This window comes from Bombus pyrosoma, linkage group LG7 (genome assembly GCF_014825855.1).
Source record: "Bombus pyrosoma isolate SC7728 linkage group LG7, ASM1482585v1, whole genome shotgun sequence".
Taxonomy (NCBI): Eukaryota; Metazoa; Arthropoda; class Insecta; order Hymenoptera; family Apidae; genus Bombus; species Bombus pyrosoma.
In genome coordinates this window covers 10,152,544-10,172,221 of record NC_057776.1, presented here as the reverse complement: position 1 = coordinate 10,172,221, position 19,678 = coordinate 10,152,544, and the positions used below count along the sequence as shown (strand labels likewise).

The 19,678-nt window shown below is 41.5% G+C and overlaps 1 protein-coding gene across 1 annotated transcript in view; it reads left to right on the top strand.

The window, feature by feature from the left end:
- The first annotated feature begins 1,043 nt into the window (after positions 1 to 1,043).
- Positions 1,044 to 19,678, top strand: part of LOC122569847 (dexamethasone-induced Ras-related protein 1) — a 46,248-nt gene continuing 27,613 nt past the window's right edge. The window contains exon 1 of the mRNA XM_043731482.1: positions 1,044 to 2,330. The gene's annotated coding sequence lies outside the window, so the exon portion shown is untranslated. The remainder of the gene's footprint in view (positions 2,331 to 19,678) is intronic.

The window sequence follows — 19,678 nt, the reverse complement described above, 5'->3', positions numbered from 1 at the left end:
TATATTCTAAACGATAAAAAGTAAACATGATACACTTCAATTTATTGTTAAAAATTGAATATCTATTATGCTATTTATTTGTTTAAGTTTTAAAATATTAATTTATCACTCTCATTCCTATACTATATTTACTCGAATAATTACACATTGCTGCCACTTAGAACAGAAAAACAGTCGTAGAGAATAGAAACAGAGAAGGTTTACTTTGCCAGTTGCTCTTAAGCTTCAACATCAAGTGAAGCATAACCATGTGAATTTCAATGAACCAATGTTGTGTAAATAATTGAAAGCTGCAACGTAGATGTTACTGAAAATTAGCTATATTAAAGGTTTATATTTACCTCGTTTATTTACGTCAAATGCACGGGACAGCGTTTCAATAGACTGCGTTACGTTACAATCACAAGCCCTGAATATATCAAAATGTTAAAGAGAGCTAGGAAAATCACGTCGCATAAACATTATTTCAGCAAAAAGAAGGAAAAAAATTACATTAAAGGGAGAAATCGCGAATTGATATATACATATATATATATATTGTAATTAAAACTTTATGGATTAGATATGATTTGAAGTCCTCCACTTAAGAAATGCAAGACACTTTAAAGAAAGATGCATGTCGTTACGACTAGAGAAATATGTATAATTTAAGAAAAGGTAACCATTATCGATCGGATACTAATCATTTGTCACATCACATGTTATTTACAACGACATTTGTTCCCGATACTGATCATGCAAATGTCAAGACTGTATTTATTAAAACGTTTTAGGAAGACAGAGTAATGTAAAGAATCGCGATTAGCACGAATAATTTTTACTATATCGACTGAAAATAAAAGAAGGAAATGCGATGAACAATGATTGATCGAACGGAACATTTATTGTTAAAAGGTAGATTTCTTCTACCAATACTTAAATATTGTGTTAAATTCCAATAGAATTCCATTGTTTGATATAATCATAATTGAGCCGTGTTGTTGCAGAACACATCGTGCATTAATAATCACGTGATTCATTGATGTTAACAATGGAAATTAAAATAGAGACAATATAGAATCCTTCGGTTCTAATTATTTAGTTCTATCAAACCGAACTCTATGTTGTTTCATATTTACACAACAAAATTCGAACAGGGACGCATATGTTCGAGCAAAAAACGCGAAAAAGCATGAAACGGTAACGTATTTGTCCGCATCAAGTATGCAGCAGTAGTCTGAGCCTGGTCGGTAGCAGGAGAGCTGGTGGTGCACCTGATGGTAGAGCGCAGGATCGTAGGATCACGACGACCTGTGCCTCTTTCTGTAACGTGTATATACGCCGTTACGCCGACGGTGTAACGTGGATGAAAGTGGCAACGATGGTAGAGAAGCAAGAGGAGTGGAAGTCGAGGGAGATGAAACAGCCAGGAGTAACGGAGAGAGTTAGTTAGTGGAATGGAAGGGTGGACAGGGAGCAAAAGGGAGTGTAGGAGCAACAGGAAGGAGGAGAGCTAGCTGGAGGAAGAGTTAGACAGAGAGAAGGAAAGAGCTAGTGAGAGACTCTCTATAAAGGATGAGCAAACTGGAGTAAGATGTGGCTAGAGTCGAAAGAGAGCGGAAGGAATAAGGCTACGTATCGGGGTTGAAGTGGACGAAAAACGAGGACCGTAGGAAGTGGAAGAATAGAAAACGAAAGGGAGTGAGAAGGAAAAGGGATGAACGAGTAAAACAGAAATACTGAGGGAAATAGAGTGGAAGGGGCGAGGATGAGTGGGAGAGAGGTTGCGTGCAGGAGAGGGGAGAGGAGAGAGAGGAAGGAAAGCGGCAGAGAGAGTAGAGGGACCTCCGCATGATACGGACCACCCCTCGGTGGTTTGCCAGTGGTTCAGTCAGCGCTTCGCACCGGCGTCGCTTCTCTGCTGCTCGGTGATTCGTCTCGGCCACAGCCTCGTGCGGATAATCGCGTGGCTGATGTCGCAAGATCAATGAGAGAACGACGTGTGCTTCGCAAAAGGAACGACAGCAAAGAGAACGTCGCAGGTGCGACCGAGTCGGAGGGTCGACAGTATCATTCAAAACGAAGTGATATCGCCTCTTCCGGTTGAACTTGGGGGCAAACAAAGAATTGCCGCTTGTTCATCGATGCCGCTTCGCCTCGCGTGTGTTTGATCGAGTGATTCGCGTACGCGTTATCGGGCGAAGAAAGAAGGTCCAAAGGCACAGGATTCGAAGGAAAAGAACAGCGAACGCAACGAGGACCTGAACGGGTCCTAAACAGCAATCGCTGTGCATGTCTCAAACCTCACCCTCAAGTTTTTCAACTTACAAAGCTCTGCCTACGTCCCTGAGGTAAGCATCGCACGCTCTTCGCGTCTTCGTGTCTTCTCGATTCGTCGATTCTCGTTCCCGATTTCGACAACACCTCCGATAACCGATGTTCTAACCGGAACTCGGATTTTCACGAATGTTCTCGTTTCAATGATTTATTTCGCCGCATTTTCACTATTCTTTTCCGAAGTTGTGGTGCTGCACGAAGACAAATTTTCGCACATTCGAAGAATCACGTTGGGCAATCGCGCGAGGAATGATTTAAAAGATATAGAAATTCTGTCAGTTCATCTACGCGACATCTTCAAGGTACATTTTGATTTAATCGTGCTAAACGAGATGTGACTGGACTGAATTACGGAGGTTCTTCGACCTGGCAGAGGATAAATTGTAGGCTTCGTCAATCCGAGCATTTTTTGCCGATTGCTTCGTAAATTGGGTGTCTCGAACCAATAAATCGCTCATCTTAATTACTCGTGGAAAAATTTCCTACGAGTCACGTCTTCGCATTCCTTCGCCGGCTCAATCACACTCACTGGAACGAATTTTTAATACACCGTTTCTCTTGCAGCCGTGTTCGCGATAGTAATAACTTGACTTTGCAAGCATTCATCGATCGCGCGTTCCGTTGCAATCTGATCATCGACCGATCATTATAGACCCGGGTCAATCTGTAACCCGATCGCGTACATATCCATTCGCGGAATCATGATACAATCGGTAATCCGCATTACGAAACGTTAATGCATACGTAAATGTTAATTTCCACAAATCTCTATCGACGTTCTTTCTCTCAAATGATTTTAGAAAAGAATTTAACATGGCAAATGTAATCCTTTGGAGAAAACAATGATTCTTTGACGATCTTAACAGTCTTCTCGTCTTTGTGTTACTGCTCTCTTGTAATGTCAACGAATTGTGTTTTGACACCGATCTAAACAGTCGGCATGATGTTTTCCGCGTAAACTCGCGTGATGTTTCTTATCAGACATTCGCGGGCGCAATGACCAAGTTCGGTAAAGTACTCGAAAAACGAAGTTGGACCGAGGCCAAGTCGGGCCACCATGAACATAGAACCGTGCACGCCAACAGAAACAGCTGTTAATCCGACTTGTTGCACCGTCGAACAAACCGAGCCACGCTCCAATCTATTGCTCTACACTCTGCACGCTGCGTTGCACCGATTCTTTGTTATTCACCAAGATGCAGCGTATCTTCGTCACGTGCGATCCCCGTAATCCCAGCTCTCCTGTCTATTTATCTTTTATTTTCTCCGTTGTCATGTTTGCGGAAAGTTGTTTGGTTGTCAGTAATTATCTACGCGGTTAACAAACGCTCGTGTACCTGTTATCTCGCAAATGTCACGTTCTTTTAGAATATGACGAGAAGCCTCGGTTTAAATTATTAGCCAAATGTCAAAGTATTCATGTATAGCTGAAATAAATCTCCGCTGAACTTCGAATGCTTAATGGAAAGTAAATGATAAAAGAAGATAACGGCAATAATGGATCAAACGATTTAGGTATAATATTCCATTTATCCGGGGTTCTATGGTAGATTACGAGTGATTATCCCGGGAAGATTTCATTACATTTATCTTGGCAAGACTTTTTGCTGTTTGTTGCAAGATAGAAACCCGACTACCTATTGGAAACAGTTTTTCTCCTTCTTAGCGATATTGGACCGTCGTAATGATCCAATCGACGTTTTTCTCCGATGCTACCGGCGCATATTTTGTTCGTTCGTTCCTCGCTCGATTAGTTTTACAATCTTCCGACGAAGGTTTAAACCGAAACTGATTCTAGGCCGTGGCAGCGTTGATTGAAAATAAAAAATACGTCCTCGTGCGTTTGGTTTATTCGCAAGATATTACGGGACACGTGTGTGAACGCGTTTGTGCGCTGTATCAGGAACAGCTGGATTTACAATTGTTCGTCAAGGTGAATAGGATCGAAAGTATCGTGAACGCTACTCGTTGTTCTCGCTTCGAGTATCGACGTTAACGCACGCTCCTGCACGCGCCCGATACGATACGAATTATCATGTTGATAACGTACGTAATTCCAGCATTCGACAAATACGGTTTTACAAACGATCTTTTTATTTTTCGTTCTCGATTGTACGTGATTTTTCAGAAATTTGACAGATCAACGCGGGGGATACATGTTTCGAGCTTACAGCTTACACGATTACTTCTCGTGGTTTACAAAAACTTTTTAAATCTGCGGTCGAAACCGTGATGCTTGAAAAATGATGTTGCACTCTGAAATTGATTACGGTTCTATACGAAAGCTTTCTAAATTTTGTCGATCGATTTTAGAAGAAAAAAGAAGACGACTATTATGAAAGACGTCTCGCAGAATTTTCTCCTTTCGAAAACGAGAAACGATAAATCCTGAATGAATTTCCAGAATACTTTGAAAGAAATATCGCAGAACGATCAAAATTGCGAAACATTCGAAGAACATTAATAGAATAAAGACTATAATACGAACCTATCAAGTTCCCTGTTCCTATTTCTTCATTGATTAGGTGGTGGACGAAAAAGCCGATTGGCTGGTCTCTCATCAGTAAGGATAAACACAGGAACCAGCGTGCTTTCTTCTAATAAGACATTTAATATCGATATCCTGCTATAATCCGAACGAAACCGACCCTAACGTAACAAGAGTAACGAGCGAACGATATCCCAGATATCAGACTTCATCATATTTCAATGATTATTTATCGTTGAAAGACTCGTTGGACAATCAGAAATTCTATCGAAGATCAAAATATATCGGTAAAAAAAGAATCAGTAAAATAATTATAATCTAATGCTCTGAATAATTGTATGTTGAATTTAAATAGTCAGTAAAACTGCTGTAGCTCAGAAATAAGCCATCAACCAATGCTATACCCATGTGTAGAAAAGAATTTAAACGAAACACCCTAGGTCCCAGATTCTTCAACATTCAACAGCCCATAAATTATCGCCTGAAACGATTTCAGAGGGGAAACCACCACCCGTACACACGCAAGGGTATAAATTTTCCAAGCACAGAGTGGTAGTTTTCAGTTCCACTTCGACAAAAGCTTCGCACACATACACCGATATCCCCTTAAACCAAGTCAAACTATATTCGTTCTCCCGATTCTTCGCAATCCCAGAAAATCGCTGAAACGCTCAAAAGACGCGAAACATCATAAGTTCCATTGCCAATTCCGTATCCAATTCTCGAATTCAATTGAACATACAGCTAGGAACGTAAGTATTGGCACGCTATTTAAAAGAGAATAACTTCTTTAAAATTTGACCAAGCGACTTGAATCCTTTTGAGAAGTTAAAAGGATTAGTTTACTAGATGACGTGTATGAAAATATTGAAAAAAAAATAGCCAACGTCTCTTTTCACAATATTTTTTATCCGAGTCCGTAATAAAAATAGAAAAGATAAACTTCGTAGATTTATATCAGTTACACGCGTGTTGAAAATTTAATAATGTTATGCGCGTCTGTGACTTAACGCTAGAGCTGCAAAAGTAGTCAAGATAACCAATTTATAGTTTTTCTTAGTACCTTTATAGACGTACTTTCCGACTAACCAGCATTCCTATTCGTTTCGTGTCGGCTGGTCGTTGGCACTCGACGTAAATTGATTTGGACATTTCCTTGCAGATGGACTTTAGAAAGAAATTTCCGCGCGATGCACGAAGGAGCGCGGATTTCCGTACCGATAGATCGTGGCATCGAATTTCTCGCGGTACGTCGAACATCGGCGCGGGTCAACGCCTTTATGCGCGACTACTTCGATCGCGCGACAACGCGTTCGCGCAGAATAAGTTCGCGGCTCGGATGACGAAGATTCAATGAGTCGCGACATTTATTCCTTCGAGGAGACACGGAATACCTGTCTCCTTTAAACTTCTGTCACTCGTTACTCGTTACTCGACTTTTCCCTGTTCGTTCCTGTGAACCGGGGTGCGAGAACTTTCCGGCCAGCTTTTTTGTTCGCGATCGTGCTTCCGTTGTTTCTTCTTTCTTTAGCGAAAAAGTTTTAACGACGTTGCGCCTTTGGAAGATCGCGACAGAATTTTTTGTTAATGAAATTCTCAATTTCTTTTGTAGATTTTTTTGTGATAAATTTTAAATGTAATAATAACGTTAGAAACAATTAAAAAGTTAGAAGACGTGTTCTTTTGCCGCTGCCTGCTTTCCTTTATAAACGGTTTAAAAATCGAAAAATTCGTTCGTCGTTGGTTCTAGTGTTGTCACAAGGCCGTATTACAACATTCCAATTAACAACTATGAGCTTTGAAACTACGAGTATTCTCCTGCTACATATACCGATGCATCCGTTTCTCTGTTCATTGGTAATTAGCTCTCATCAAACGCAGCCCATTATGTTGCGCGTTGTCATCAAAGTTTGCCCTGGATAGGCGCGAGCTCGTATTAAAAAGTCGTATCTCGTTAAATCGAGTTTAATTATAGGGATCGAATTGGCCGTTCACGACACAACGTTTCATCGTCATTAGCGTCGATCGTCCAACCGATCTCCGCACACCTGCACGATTTTCAACCGCTAATTATCGGATCCTGTTCATCCTTTCGATCTCCTATTGTCTCCAGCGAGAGTATCTATTCGGCCAAGAAAATCCGAAAATGATAAAAATGGTAAAAACGGGCTCGTTCGTGCGGATGAAATTGTTGGAAACCAACTACGTATTCCACGATCGATGCGAATGACATACGAGGAACGAAAAAAATAGGGCTGATCGTCCGACCGATCTGACAGCGGTCGGAAATTTCGCGACATTTCTCGATAATTCGTAACACGCTTTTTCGCGACTCGACCTCTTTCATACACGCTCGAGGGAATGCAGACACGGTGCAACACGTGATGGATGTGGTTGCTTAATTGCAATTGCCAATCAGTGGGAACAATCATCTGTTTAATTGCCGAAACCTATTGGGTGTCAGACGGTCCTTTCGTCGATCGGTTCTTCAAAACGTTCGCGTCCGTTGTTACGAGAGCGTTCGTCGCTTGACGAACTACGACGAGTTGCTTCGATATTTAAATAAATCGATCTAAGACACAGCGAAATTGAAATTAATTTGCTTACTACCAAAAAAGAGTAAAAATGTCGTCGTTGCTAGTCGAATATTTATGGTGAAAATGGCACTTCCGTATTATGAGTATTGAGGGACCTTTTTTTCTTTTCTTATTATTTAATTTGTACTTTACAATTTGTCCAGCTGGACATTTGGTAAATTTTTCTAACTTAATTGCTAAATAACATGTGAATGGCTGCCCCCAGAGAAACTTGTCGCTTGGAAAAACGTATCAAATATAATTCTCCGCATGAAGAGAGCTACTTTGCGCAAGCGAGACTTTGAAGAAATTGTCTAAACGTTTCGCGATACCGTTGAATTTCTCGCAAGAGTCCTGTCCGCAATGCAGTAGGAATGAAAAAAAAGAGACGAGCGTGTGTCGGTGAAAATCGTACGATCCCGGAAGAAATTTAATAAGATCCTCTCGCAAGACGTATATCCAGTTAAAGTTTCTTGCCAGTGATACAACTCCTTTATCTCTTCTGGAAGGTAAGAACGGTTCGCGTGGATACAGTTTCCGCAGATTTTGAGTTTGATTCGCTTCTGGCGTTCAACCGGAGTTCAATCTTGGAATGGATCGGCACCCACGTTTCCAGGCGTTGAACACCTTTGAGTCGTGAATTTGCATCAAGATCGAAACTGTAACTGAATTCTGCCGGAACATAAATGAATTCTCGCGAATGAATCACAATTCCTCTGTCTTCGTGTTTTGGTATTGTCAGCGTCGATCGAGATGCATTGCGGACGCGTTTCGGCACTCGAATTTTCCTGTTGCTCGACAACTATGTCAAGCTGGTTCCTTTTTCTAACGCGAATAATTGCGATTTCGATGGAACGAAAATCGTACTGCCGTCGCTACTCATTCGTATCTTTCTCATCAGAAAGATATTTATTTTAAGTAACAATGATTTTTATTTTAACACGTCAGTCGCTGTTTTACTTGCAGTCTATTTATTTGTCGAAGTTTATTTATTAAAATAATGGTATTAACGCTACATACGAGTCAGTAACAGCCAATGCGTTAACTGACCCGTGATAAGTCATATTCAATTACAGCGTTATGACTTACGAAGAACGCGTTCTCTTCGAGAATTACCGTCATTCGATCGCAATAATTCTCTCACGCTACAAATCACGCTGCGAGAAACAACCCGCCACATGTCGTTTTTCCCTGAGGGCACGCGTCTCACGGAGCACAAGGAAGTCTCTTGTCCCCTTTTCTCCCCTATGGTCTTTTCCTTGAAATCACGTTTCCTTTTCGTCACGTTAATGGCGCGACAAGATCGATAGAGCCGTGATTCGGACAACCGAGTGTCGGAAAGACTAAGTCCGGAACCTTCGAATTCGCGTCGACGAGGAAACACGAAACGCGCTCTTTTCTAGACTTACATGCATGCGACAAAATACAGAGCGAAAGGGAAAAAGACAGAGAGAGAGATAGAGAGAGAGAGAGAGACAGAAAGGGGGAACAATTCGAGCGGACTATATTGAGAACGAACGTTCTTTGAGCCAGCGCAAACGAAAACAGGAGCTCGGTGAACATTCGACCTCGAGAGGAGAGCTTTTAATTAAGCTCGACCCACTCGTCGAATTAACCACGTCAAATATTTTTTCCCATGGGTTGTTTAACAAGAACCCGTCATTCTATTAATTAGTCCAGGGTTTTAAACGGAAATGAAGATAACAAATTCAGCTGGAGTCGAAGCACGACACAGCATGGTAGAGTGAATCGCGTAAAATCGCCGACCATCCGCGGCGACGCGCAACATTCAGCTGCCGGAAACGGCGAAATCCTTTTCTCTCGTTCACCCTTCTCCGGTCTATTCAATTTATCCACCGGTGTTCGCTCGTCCCTTCGTCTCTTCGACGGGCTCTAATAAATCGACCGGCTTCGGGGATTGTTACTTAAATCAAAGGGCAACGGAGAAGAACCGAAGAAAGGTGACTCGCGAGCACAGAAGAACGCCGCTGCCACCAAGGTAATCGGGTTAGCCGTTTCTCTCCGGCAAGAAAAACCACTCAACGACGATTGCAGCGAGAAGAGCGGTCTAAGCAGCGTCCAGCCTCTAAAATTGCTACCGTTGTCTATCATCGACTCAACAGATTAATAATATTAATCTTCAACGGTTTACATATCAAGGAACGAGTTACTTTCTCGTGACCAAGAGATTCGTTGCTGCTACGTTGACGTTTCATGTTACCCAAGAGAAACTACTTCGATTCGTATATCACAAATGCCTTTAGTTTCAAGCCATCATACCATAGAGAAAAAAGTAATTTAGCGTTGTTTCGTAGCGTCGGAAGAGATTTCACATTTGGCAGCTTTTATCCTCGAAGGATTACAATCCGTTTCAATTTCGCGTCCAATTTAAGCTCGTTCGGAATAAAGACGTAAGAATAAAGAACCTGCTACAAATTATTTTCTAAATTTCGTTTCCCAAGAAATCCACCTGCTTCCGAATCTTAGGAACTAGAATCGATTCGAGTACAAACCGTAGGATACTCGAATTATCTACCGAGAGCCCGGTGTAATTTGTTTTCCGCGACAAGTCCGTATCTCGGAGCACACGTCTCCGGCGGGATTCATCGGTCATCAGGAAGAAAACTCGCGTTCTGTTTCGCCTAAGTGCACCGGCAAGGCATGATTCGTCTCGTGTTCGAGATGCAGAACCGTTAAATCGTTAATTCCCGGAGCGAATCTACGCGCTCGTCCATTCCGGGGAAAACCAGGTGGATAAGTTTGACGGTCAAGTTAATTTCTGGTAGGCAATGCGCGCACCTGTGCGGTCCGATCGAAATTCGACGAGGTACGAGCATCGGACATTTCGATCGTTTCTTCACTTCGATTAAACACGATTCGTGCGAAACGTAAAAAACCCGGTTAATTAGCGTTAAAGTTAACGACATCCCCTAGCTTTCCAGGCCATTAAACCGCGTTAAATATACACACCGGTCGATCATACGGTTTTATTTATAGGAAAAGTTTTATGTCATGCAACTGGTGTTCAAGGAACTCGCCGTTATTATCCGGTCAATAATCTTGAAAATATGGAAAGGAAATTCGATCGCAGCTTGGTGCAATTTGTGAGGAATGTATCGGATCGTCCGTTTCAACGGCGAACAACAGTTTTACTTCCGAACATACCTTAACAAAGTTCCATCGATGATTGTCGAAAGTTTCATCACGAGCGAAAGATCGCTGATTCGCCAGCTTATTGTTGCCAGCTATATGTATATAATTTAAAGTAACTAATATCTGCCCGGTTTGAATAATTCTCGAAATATTTATCGGACGAGATGCTGGAATATTAAAGTTGCATATTCCGTCGCAGTTTATATGCAACATGCAACGATCTATCGGGCACGACTAAAAGCTTCACATCCATGGTTACCCGGAAAAGGGAGCGCAAAAGAAAACCCTCTGCTCGTCAACAGGGAGTTATCGTGTTCTCTTAAGGTACTGCTAATTACAAAACGAGCAACCGGTCCCGGCCGTGCCCAGTCTAGCGTCTTAATAAGGTGTCGGCTAAAGTTCACCAGCTAACTGATAAAGTAGTGTGTAACACGAGTGATAAAGAGCCCGGTGTAGTCAACCGGCTATTAAACAGTAAAAGACTTGGACATTAGCTAACCCAGCATCCGGCGGACCGTGAAACGTGTAAACGAGAAAGCACGAGTTATCGAACGACCGTTTGACAACCTGTAAAGCGTGTAGAAATACGAGAATTTTCGATGGACGGCATTTTCAACGGGGTAAAAACCAAGAGAAAATGTCGTTTATAATTTTTTCTACTTTTTCGTCTACACTCGAGATATTAGACGTTTCTGCGAGCTACATTGAAACTTTTTACTGGCAGCTTTCACTCGTTGCGTTCGTGGAAATCTACCGGATTTTCTTCCATTTTGTACTTCGCGAGTATCGTGTTCTTCCTTTTTTTTTTTTATTTTTCTTTTTCTTCTTTTTAAACATCGATATTTGAAGGAAAGATCGGACTTTGATCTTTAAGCGTGCAACCAACGATTATCTCCGAACAGCATATTCTTCCTTCTATTTATGATAAACGCGCATCGATATTCATACAATTTACTTGCAAAGTATGAAGAAAAATGTCTACGTTAACTTTAATATATGCGCGTACTTAGTCTACGCTTCGTAACGGATGAATACAAGTTTCACGAATATACCTCCGGCTAACAAGATTGATCGATAATTCTTGGATGAGCTCGTCCTCTTCTGATGCATTATTCAAACTTCACCGGGATCATTTTTTATACAAACAACATGACGTTCTTCCTACTCTTTGACATCATTAGTTGATTACTGCCACTTAAACGAAATAAATCCTTATTTCCTACAATTTCCTTTAACGATTCCGGATGTAAATATTTTACGTGGCATGGCAATTTACGCTTCATCCTATCTTACACTATGCGTTCCTTCTTTACAACGAAAACAAACAACTAAATAAATACAAAAGGAAATTTTATTATTCCCTAGCCTTACGATCTTTCGTCTTGAAACGTCGTTCGTCGATATCCTTTCATCTTGAAGCATCGATTCCGTAATCGATGATTAACCATTTAAATACGAATACGTTTTCACAAATACGTCATCGCTCGCGAACATCATTGGTGTTCCATGAAATTTTTGTCGACTATTGACGAAACGGAAGCCATACTTACAGGGTTAAAAGTTCGAATAAATTACCCCATAACGCTTCGAAAATCGATAAACCCCCGTGGTGAACGATGTACAACGAGTGCACCCTGAATCCTCGCAGGCAGTTTCATCCAGTTGAGATGCCGAAGTTCGTCGGAAGAAACGAGCAGTTGGATCCTCGATCCCGAGGGATAGTGCTGGATAGCATTGGCCGTCGGTCTACCTACAACGATATTAGAACGAATGGCTCGAGGCAAAACGGTTCGGTCTAGGATTAAACAGGGCAAAGTAATCGTCAACGACGTAATTATATACTCGCAGTACTCGAGCGCGATACCAAAATCTAATGCCGCCTACGATAAAACGCGTCTACCTGCCCCTTTACCGAGTGGATCCTGAAAAACTAGTCCGGTGGTTCGACTTCGTCTTAACTGACCATGAATCGCCCCTGTTCCACGCGATAAGTCAATTACTGATACGGGGTCAATTGAAATATCTCGGTCGATGAATCGGTGTTTTGCTTTGGATAAATTCCTGAGATAAAGACACTTTATTCAGAGTGATACGGAAGTTTGAGATAATTACTTGAAGTTGAAAAATTGGAACTTACATGCGATGATTCGTTATGTCGATGGTGTTTGAAAATAATAGAATCACGCGGCGAAATCGTAACAGATGAGATTAGTATCGACATCGTGAAGGAACAAGGTTCTTGAGAATCGGCCGATTTCGAGTAAACCGAAGTTTAAACGTGAAACACAAACAGAATAATAGGAACGCTAGCGGACAGGAGAAACGAATTATCATTCGGCAATTCGTATTTAGTAAGCGGCAATCAACGAATCCGCTTAGGGGAATTGCGGTGTGAACATTGAGAGAATAATAGTTGACTATACTGCAAGAATTACCGATAAATAGATGACGTCGACATGACACATTAATTTTTCGATCATGGTCGCTGGAATTCGTGTTTACCATTTCATACGACCAAGTGTAAGCACTTTAAAAGAATCGTCGCGCAAGTCTATCGCAGAAATTTCTTCTCGAGAATATTGCTTTATGACGAACATTCGTGGAACTGGCGCAAAGAACCAATATTGAAACTCGAAAGAGATCGAAAGTTGTAAAAGGAAAAGATGCCACGAACGATAGTCGATCTTTCGCAAACAGCAATTCCAAATGAGTTGACAAGTGCGATCATCAATCCGATAAACTTCTAATCCACGTCCTACCACTTTCGTCAAAGTAATTCTAACGCAAATACAGCCTGAAATTCCCCTTCCAATATATCAACACCATGGAAACGTCGAACGCCGGAACACCGGAAAGTACATTGGTCCGATTCGCATAGCTTGGAGCGCAGTGAACCGCAAGAACCTTCCCCGAAAGAACCGCAAAAGTTGCGAGTTCGACCGAGTTCAACAGAACTGTCGGAGATTAGACAGGTTTCCACCAGGACGGTGGAATACGGAATCGAGCGCTACTGCCGGAACAACGAAGATCTCCTGGTGAAACGATCGGATAAGTACGATAATGCTTTCGTAACTGGCCATGAATTGGAACGTTGTATCGCTATATGATTAGATATCGAAGAAGATATATCCACTTGTAGAAAATTCGGTGATCCCTTTGCCTTATTGATCGAGAGGTACGACATAACTACTCGATACAATTTTTGTATGTTACGTATGCACGCGTATACGTGACAGCAGTGGAATCAAAATCAATTCAAAGAACTAATGGGGATAACGATATCCAATTAACAAAACGAAAAATCTCGGCCGGTTAACCCGGCATTGTACGTGAAAGCAACCGAGTGCACAATCGCCGATGCCCTCATAATCCGATTGTCAATGTTGTACACATAGGGAGGCTCTCTCACTATCATTTCTATCGCGTCTCGCTGCGTATCGGTTCGCCGCTTTCCCTGTACACGATGTTAAAACAAGAATAATTTTTCCGATGTACCATCGTGTCGACAACCCGCGCATCGTTCGCCCGTGTCATCGCTACAGATCGATAACCTGAACACCTCTTATTTATTATTCGCTTTTGGCCATGTGTCGCGTTGTAACATAGCCCACCGACCAACAATCGATGGAACTGCGATTCTGTCGTTTTTCCTTCCTCTCTGGTTTCCGTGTAGCCGGTCTACGTTTCCGGTCACCTTCGAACGCGTACACGTGCCGTGTCGATTAATTATTGATAGTTCCCTGTCTCTCGTTGAAACGTTCTTAAAGGTGGTTTCGTGGTAAATAATTTTACTTCGGTAAATAGAATAAAAATTCTATTTTCGCGGGAATATACGTTTGCTGGTTTCTCGTTTATTGCGAAACGAAGGGTTGGGTTGATGATACGTCAAGATCGAGAGCGTGTTTTGAAAAATACACCGACGAGGGTAAACCGAACGCGTTGAGAAAGGTCGAAGAGGAACTTGGATGGAAGGAAAAATCAATAAGTGGTGGAGTTCAGGATATTCGAAGGTCATCTTATTTCTTTTAATCTAGGGAACGTCGGTTATTTTCGGGACGAATTTCGGAGTCTTTCGCGCAAGGTTGAACTAATAACTACACGGTGAAATCTCAATCTTCGCGGACGCTCCGGTATAATTGTGCCAGAAAAACATCGTAAGAAGAAAGTACCAAGAATGGCGGAAATATTACGAAGTTTCCGAGAAATTCTGCTCCAAGGGAGAACATATTACGATCGTACAAGGTTCACAAGCGCGTTGTAATTTTGAAAGCAGCGCTTTATATATGTAGCTTCCTTACTCTTCATAGGACTTCTAAAAGCAGATGTCGAAGTAGAAATGCTTTCTTTTTTTGCTACTATTACTCTCGTTCTCGTCATTACTTTTCGCTTATTATACGTACGACTATGAATATAAATCTTAAAAAACTTTGTGCAATTTAAATAACTCATGATACATGACATAATGATCATTTACTGAGAAAGCATAACAGAATTAGTAAATAACTTTCCGACCGAATGGTGAGAACTAAAAACAGCTTGCTACAATAACAATTATAACATACAATAATCTTTGTCGCTGTTATCATGTAAATTCGGAAATTCAGATGAGCAACGAATTTAAGTTTCGTTTAAACCAATTGAATAACGAATTTCTCTATGGAAATTGATGCATCGTTGAAACGAGCAAAATTTATTTGAACATGCAGCAACGATATGGCAAAATACATATTTATAGGGTGTTAAATCAAAATCCAGCGCTATTACCGTCGAAAGGATTACACCGTGCTGTCTGTTCCTTGGAAAATTAACAAACTTCCTAGACGAGACGATTGCCACTCGTACCGTTATATAGCGAAATTACAGTGATAATTAATACTTGTTAGTGGATCTTAAGCGTGTTTCGTGAAAATGCTACGTAAATTCGTCAAGCAGAAAATATTTCGACGAAGAAACCGTTCGTTTACGTTGCTAACGATGGTTCGACAAGCATTCACGTATCTCTGATTTTGGTTTATCGATATATTACGACGAGCTATCGTTTCGTTCGTTTTGTCCAGAGATTCGATCAAAGGTTATTTCCAAGCTTGGAATAACCGTTGTTGCTGGATGGCACTCCCCGTGTATAACCATTTATCACAGAAATTTTACACAGATAAGATTTCGAGTTGTATTTCACGAATGAATGGAGCGTGGAATATTTGAAATGCGTAAAATGTAAGGAAAGTTGAAATTGGATCTTTCACCGAAAGATTTGCGAGGAGCGAAGAAATTCAGGATTAGCTTAGGCGATGAGTTAAGGGCGTCAAACTCGTTTCAGGGAAAATTAGTAAGAAACTCGTCGGAGATCGTTGTAACTTGGAACAGACATGAAATACGCGACTCGCATAATATTCCCATTTAAGAATATAGTCACCCATGTAACTTGCATCCGCGTTGAATCCCTAAATCCGAATTTTTCTCTTTTTGTTCTTCTCTGCTCGAGGCTCGAAGTTTATCAAAGATGTATAAAGCTGTTCGTGACGAGATCACGTTGCGGCGAGAATTAACCATGGTTAACAGAATCATAGGATGTGTTTAAGTTATTGGAACAACGGGACCGAGGATTTATAGGGGATTACGTTGGGGCGACGAAGTTGCGTCGAAGTAACGGGAGAAAACTTCCGGCCGTTAACAAAGTTATAAGTCACCGGGCGAAAGTTGCGAAGTCAATTTCACGGCGAGCTGTGCAGTTTCGAGAGGCTACGCTTTGCCAGTTTTAAATTACCGTCAACGGCGTCCGCTAAGCGCAAATTATATCGCAATATCGTCACGATATCGCATCCAGAAGATCCAAAGCTCGGACACGCGTTTCTTTCGAGCTATGGCTGGATTCGACGAAACAGTCTGGAAACGTTCAAAAGTAACAAGAAACGTTTGCTAATGAAAAGCAACAAGCCTGGAACATTTCAGGACAAATCATAAACATACGTTTCGTAGACTGCCATGGACTATTTTCACTGATAACTTATCGTAAACTCCAATCATATTGGCAGATAATTAACAGACAAATATTTTACGCGAAAATATTTTATACTCTGCAGCGAAACGACAAAGGATATTTAAAAGAAATATAAATACGTTAATTTGTACGATACGTAAAGCTGCAAATGTTGCTCCAGTTGAAAAAGAGAACAATTTTTCGTCCGGTTATTTATAGAATATTAATGACGGTTTTAAAGCTTGAAAATAGAAAAGAGGTAGGTAAAAAGCGAGACAACAGCTCTCGTCGGTATTATTGCGCGTCTACTCCCGCCTCTCGTTTCAATCCATCCTGCGATATGTCCTATATTTCATCGTCCCAGGAGTACCGCGCGTCTCCCGAACGAAAAATCGTCATTCGAATTAATTAAAGTATCGCTCGATGCGGCAAAATTCTCTCGGAATAGGCGACGAATGTTGCGAAATTTTCGACAAATAGGGAGGGAAATGGTCACTGACGAATACTCGTGAAAACACGAAACGGACGATTCCATTTCACTGGACGACACTCGTTAGAAATTCGATGGAATGTCCCGCTTTAAACGAACCATCTCGAATTAGCCGGCAATCGAACGGTTTCTTCGGTGGACATTTTTAACTAGATCGTCCGCCGTGATCCGGTTAATCTGAGAATCGATGTGACAATTAAATCAAGAAGCATCCGTGACCCGCTTGATAAAGTAATTTCTCGAAGAAATCGGAGTAGAAACTGAAACGTCGTCTTTTACGTAGGATGCCCCGTTTCCTGTGCAAAGTACAGCAGAGATGCGTTCGAAGTAGGTACAAAAGTAATAAAAAAAGTTCGACCAAGTCTTTCCGATGTATAGTGCGATAGTCATTTACTATTTGTTTTGTAAAGTTGGACGGTTATGAAATGAGACGAAATTTTATAAACATCAATCATCAAGTATCGTATTATGAATCGAGCAATTAGAGATTACGTGGAGTGTGTTCAGTGGAGCAAAATATGTTTATCGTGATCATGCTTATCGTACCACTCCATGCAGTACACAGCCTTTTCAAACGCGTTCGACAATCTATAATGACACGTACACTGTCAGTCATAAGTATTGGAACATCTACTCGTCAAATTTATTGAAAATCTTTATCAAATTTTATCTCATTTAGTGTTTCACGTTATAAAGCGTATATGACGTGAATAAAATAGCTAGAAAATAGAAGCAGCGACAAACACTGAATTTGTACTGAATATCAACAGAAATTTTAATACAACACTTACAACCGACAGTGTGCGTAACATTAGGTTGTCCGAAGAGTGTCCTTTTTCGCAAACGTGTTTTTTTACAACAGTGTACCTTTATACAAACGTAAAACCAAGTCTGTGAAGTGTCGCGATGTTTATCTCAACAGAGCAAAATGGATCGTACATAATTCGACAAAATAATATAAAACAAAAAACGTTGTGCGTCTGTTATTTTCTCATAAAACGGAAGAAACTTTTCGGACAACCTAATACATGTTTGTATAATTATCGATTCGACGATGTACCCTCGGGAATTCAAAGCTTAGGTTTTAAGGGTAACGGACGAGATACGTACTCGTCATCATCGCTGATGCACAATGATTTAACGTTCGACCTCCGGAGGTTCGCCCGTGAATGCAAAGGATAATTATGGGCCGCCTTTGGCAGCGTGCTGGTAGGCGATCCGTAGACTGAGTGGCGACTATGCAAATGACGAGCGGCAAATGGCAACTGCACTAAAGGAACGTGTGCTCGTCCTTGGAACAGCCGACAGACCGTTCGTTATCTCTTATCTCGGTCACGTTCTGTGAACGGATAATCGCGGCCCCGAGGATTTGCACTGCCATTGCGAACGACTTAACGACCGAGACAAGATTCCTCGCGCGATTTGCTCGTCTGATTGCTCCTTTTCAAACGCGCCACGATGCGACTCGGACGAACAGAGCGAAAGTTTTCTTTGTCCCGGACAGAAGCGTGATAACGCGTTTCCACCGGCTCTCGACGACGTCGTTGGAAAATTTGCAGACGAAAATAAACGTGTAAATAGCGGCGATGTTTGGCCTGCTGTTTGAGAGAAAAAGTAAAGAAACTCTGGAGCAGTTGTTTTATCCGGCGAGGAAGCAGTGACGATAATAGAAATTTAGGCACGAAGGTGAAGATCCTAGGAGAATTGCGTTCGTGATTTCTAACTTGCGAACTTGCGGTAACGTCAAAAGGGTTGCAGGATGAAGAGAAAGAGAAATCTTATCGCTGAACCATGATAATCACTAGGCGCAGAAACGATAGACGCCGTACAACATTGTTCGCAAAGTATCTCTCTTTTTTCATAAATCAGAGTTAATTACAGTTTAGTCGTAGACGATACAGGGAACGAAGATCATCATATCGTCTCGTCGGTTGCAAAATGCGGTGGCAGAAGGTGAAGGAAAATGCCGTGTAAACGAGCAATTGTGCTTGTTAATCTGCGAAAGTTTGCGGTACAGTTGACGGTTATTGTTACAATTTCGCAACACGGAATGATCGCATTTACGGGAACCTTCTTGATATTATCTTCCAACGTATTAAGAAGATTCTAAATGGAGCAATGCTGGTAAATTTGACGCAACAGAAATATTATATTCGATTAGAAAACAGCGGTAACCCGATAGAACTTTCCAACCCCTTCGGTTCTTTCTTTTGGTACTTTCGCTAAATATACTCGTAGGTTACACTACGCGATAACCCCAACCCTATGATCCAAGGTCGAGCACCATCGGTTTCGAAAGGCATTTCAGCTACTTGTTTGCTTCGCACTTAGTCGATATCACCTCCTTCAAAACTGCATTGGTCGACTTTGAATTTCCATACAAAGACTTTTCTTACACAAAGAACATCCGAAAAGCAGACTGGCTCGACGAAATCCGGACAGAACACGCCGCTGGGGAGTACACGAGCTCCTTGAACGCGTCGCTTCGCTGTTCACATTTCCAACGTAAGATTACACGATATCGTATAACACAGTGGCTACTGGTAACGTAGATACGTATGTCTAGTACCTACGTAGAGCCATCGTTACAACCGAGTGGTCGGGCTGTAATCGTGTTTTTCGCGCGTTAATTGAAACGATTGTTCCGTATAATGGATGAAATTGAAAACAGTACTGCT